The sequence below is a fragment of the Anomaloglossus baeobatrachus genome, unplaced genomic scaffold (genome assembly GCF_048569485.1).
Source record: "Anomaloglossus baeobatrachus isolate aAnoBae1 unplaced genomic scaffold, aAnoBae1.hap1 Scaffold_62, whole genome shotgun sequence".
NCBI lineage: Eukaryota > Metazoa > Chordata > Amphibia > Anura > Aromobatidae > Anomaloglossus > Anomaloglossus baeobatrachus.
In genome coordinates, this window is record NW_027444986.1 from 829160 (window position 1) to 832589 (window position 3430).

The following is a 3430-nucleotide window of genomic DNA, read 5'->3' on the forward strand; positions in this document are numbered from 1 at the left end:
TTATTTGTCATGTTTGTCTGATTACCTTGTCTAACAGTTTTTTCTCCCCTTTCTTTACCTTCCAGGTTCCCATAGTCACGTGAAATATCCCTGTTGCACTTGATTACGGCTCACTATTCACTATAGGATGTCTTATATCTAACATCACACTCTCACCCATCAGCACTCTATAGGTTTGTATAAGGTATGCGCTTACACATCCGGTCCTCCATAGGTATTTCCACTTATGTAGCACTATCCCTATGATCACTCATAACTCATACCCTTGTAGTCAATTACAGCCTCCTCTCTCCCCTCTCCCCTTCTCCCTTTCCATCTATAATTTTGCCAGTACAATATTAGTTTACATTAGGCACACACTCACATATTCCTTTCCTTAGTGACTTATTGTAATTCACATTCGCATACAATTCTCTATGCCTGCCCCATTACTACATTCATACCTACTTGACCCTATCCTGATACCCCTTGTCTCACCTTGTTGGTCCCTACACCTGTTATCATCTCCTTTCCTGTGTCTGTCTTGTCACACAACACATTTTAGCATATCCCTTGTGCTCCTTATTACCTGTCCTGCCTATTAGAATTATGTCCATTATGTCCATGCATGGCCCAATGAATCAAGTCTGTACTTCATATTCATGGTTTAAGCCTTTGGGTTCCAATGTGCCCAGAGTATATATCCAGAAAGATTCCCTTTCTTTGAGCTTCCTAATTCTATTGCCTCCTCTACGTATGGCTTGGACATGTTCGATGACTTGGAATCTTAATTGGATCACTGTGTGATTATGCGTCACAAAATGGTGTGGGACTGGTAATAGAATCTGCTTACAATGTATTGTTGACTTGTGTTTAGCTCAAAGAAAGAGAATCTTTCTGGATATGTACTCTGGGCACATTAGAACCCAAGGGCTTAAACCGTGAATATGAAGTAAAGACTTGATTCATTGGGCCGTGCACCATGTCACCATGTGTCCAATTGCATTGTCCAATGGCTCACAATGGTTATGCGTTTTCATTGGATGGATAATCGAAGCCATGTTTTTTTCCTTTCTGTTGGGTTTGTTGTGTGAGTAGCCTATAGGATTAAGTTGGTTACCGCAGGCAGTGGATTTAACTTCCTGTCTTTGGTCCAGTGGTAGATGGATTGTCTGGTCTATGAGCTGTTATTGGTTTGAATGCAGGTGAATGCCCATGGGCTGCTTATGACTGTGTAAAATATGTAGTTTTACTGGGCTGGGATGAGAGAATCCATTGAAGCATGGTGTAGGGATTGTGGTTCCTGTGTGCTAAGAAGAGAGGCTGGCACCAGCCAGAAAGCCCCATTGCAGCCAATAATCACTTAATAACTTTTTCAACTTGTCATCATATGGGAGGCCTTCCATTCCTTGTAGTAGTCTAGTTGCCCACCTTTGAACTGACTCTAACTTCTGAATGTCCTTTTTAAAATGTGGAGCCCAAAACTGGTTCCCATATTCCAGATGTAGCCTTACAAGTGATTTATAGAGGTTGATCATCTTTACTTATCATTTAAAACTTTCAAACTGGTACACTCAACACATAAAGCCCCCCCCTTTTAAAGAGTAGTTTCCCTGTACCTAAGTGGGGGTCTACCTAGGTTGGAGCGAGTGGACCTTCGGGGTCCGGTGTCAGTGGTGACAGGCAGTGGGGCAGAGGGAACAGTCAGTTCCTCCTCCCTGCTATCATGTGGGGCAGGCGGAGGCGTAGGGGAGCTGGGTACAGGTACATCCCTGGGCACTGGCTCGCGGTTAACCGTTTCCATCATTTCTTCATCCACGGGTTGTGGGAACAGTATCACTGGAAGGATCACCGCACCGTTCTGTGTAGGCCAGTCTGCTGGAAAATCACCCATCATGGTGTGGATTACCTCTTTTTCCTTCTCCACTGGACTGGGAACTGGAGCCTCATCCGCTACTCTCAATGCTGGTGGGCACTTCTTCAGGTGGTCTCGGGAAACCGTGGCCAAAGTCCCCCCCTGGTCACGGCTGATCTGGTAGGCCTTCCCATTCTCCCATCCTGTGGGCTGGACTACATACGGGGTTTTTTCCCATTGATCATCCAGCTTGTGGGCCCTTCTTTTCCGCTTCAGCACTACATCCCCAGGTTGGAAGGAACCGGCAGGCGCCTTCTTGTTGAAGCACTGCTCCTGTTGTCCCCGACTCCGGCACAAGTTCTTTTCAACATACTCCTGGACCTGTCGGTACTGTGTCCTCCGCCGAGTGTCCCATTCAGCTGTCGACAGGAGTGCTTCTGAAGCTTCCAAGCCCATTTCCAGATCCACTGGTAGCCGGCCGGGACGAGCTCTCATCAGGTATGCTGGAGTGCATTTCGTAGAGCTGGAAGGGATGTTGTTGTACATATCGACCAGGTCAGGTAGCTTCTCCAGCCACAGGTTCCGCTCTTCCAGTGGTAACGTCTTGAGGAGGCCCAGGACCAAGTGGTTCATCTTTTCACAAATGCCATTGGTTTGGGCGTGGTAAGGCGTGGTCCGGATTTTCTTGCAGCCGTACAACTGGCAGAATTCCTGGAATACCTCTGCTTCAAAGGCCGGACCCTGGTCGGTAAGCACCCTCTCCGGGTACCAATGCGGTCAACAGAAATAAGCCTGGAAAGCCTTAGCAGCGGTGCGGCCGGTTAAGTCCTTAACTGGGACAACCACCAGGAACCTCGAGTAGTGGTCTACGATGGTCAGAGCGTAGGTGTACCCACTTCGGCTGGGGGTGAGCTTTACATGGTCAAGGGCAACCAGCTCCAGCGGTTGGTGTGTAATGATCGGGTGTAGGGGTGCCTTCTGGCTGGCCTCGTCCTTCCTTCTCAATGCGCAAGGGCCACATTCTCGGCACCAGGCCTCCACAGATTCCCGCATTCCACTCCAATAGAACCGCTCTCTTAACAACATCTCTAGCTTCTTCCACCCGAAGTGCACTGCACCATCATGGTATGCTTGCAGGACGGTGGGCACTTTAGCCTGGGGAATCACCAGCTGGCGGATCTTCTCGTGAGTCTTTGGATTAATCAGCTCGCGATACAACTTCCCCTGGTGTAGGTATAGCCGGGTCCGTTCTTGCCACAGACGTTGGGCTTCGGCAGGGGCAGCAGGGTCTATCCCAGCAGAACCCTGTTCCACTAGAGTCTTGACCAGGCGGACAGCAGGTGCCTGGTCCTGAGCTTCCTGCCAGTCCTGTCGGGGCAGCGGATCCAGGTTCACCCGTTGTTGGTAGACGTGCACCTTCTCAGTGAATGGCCGGTGAAATGCAGGCAACTCGATCTCTTCGAGGTCATCATCCTCTGGCCCCTCTTCCGACAGGTGGGGCATCCGGGAGAGTGCATTGGCATTGACGTTGGTACGGCCGGCCCGGTACTTGATGGTGAAATCGTAGTTGGCTAACCTGGTCACCCACCGCTGCTC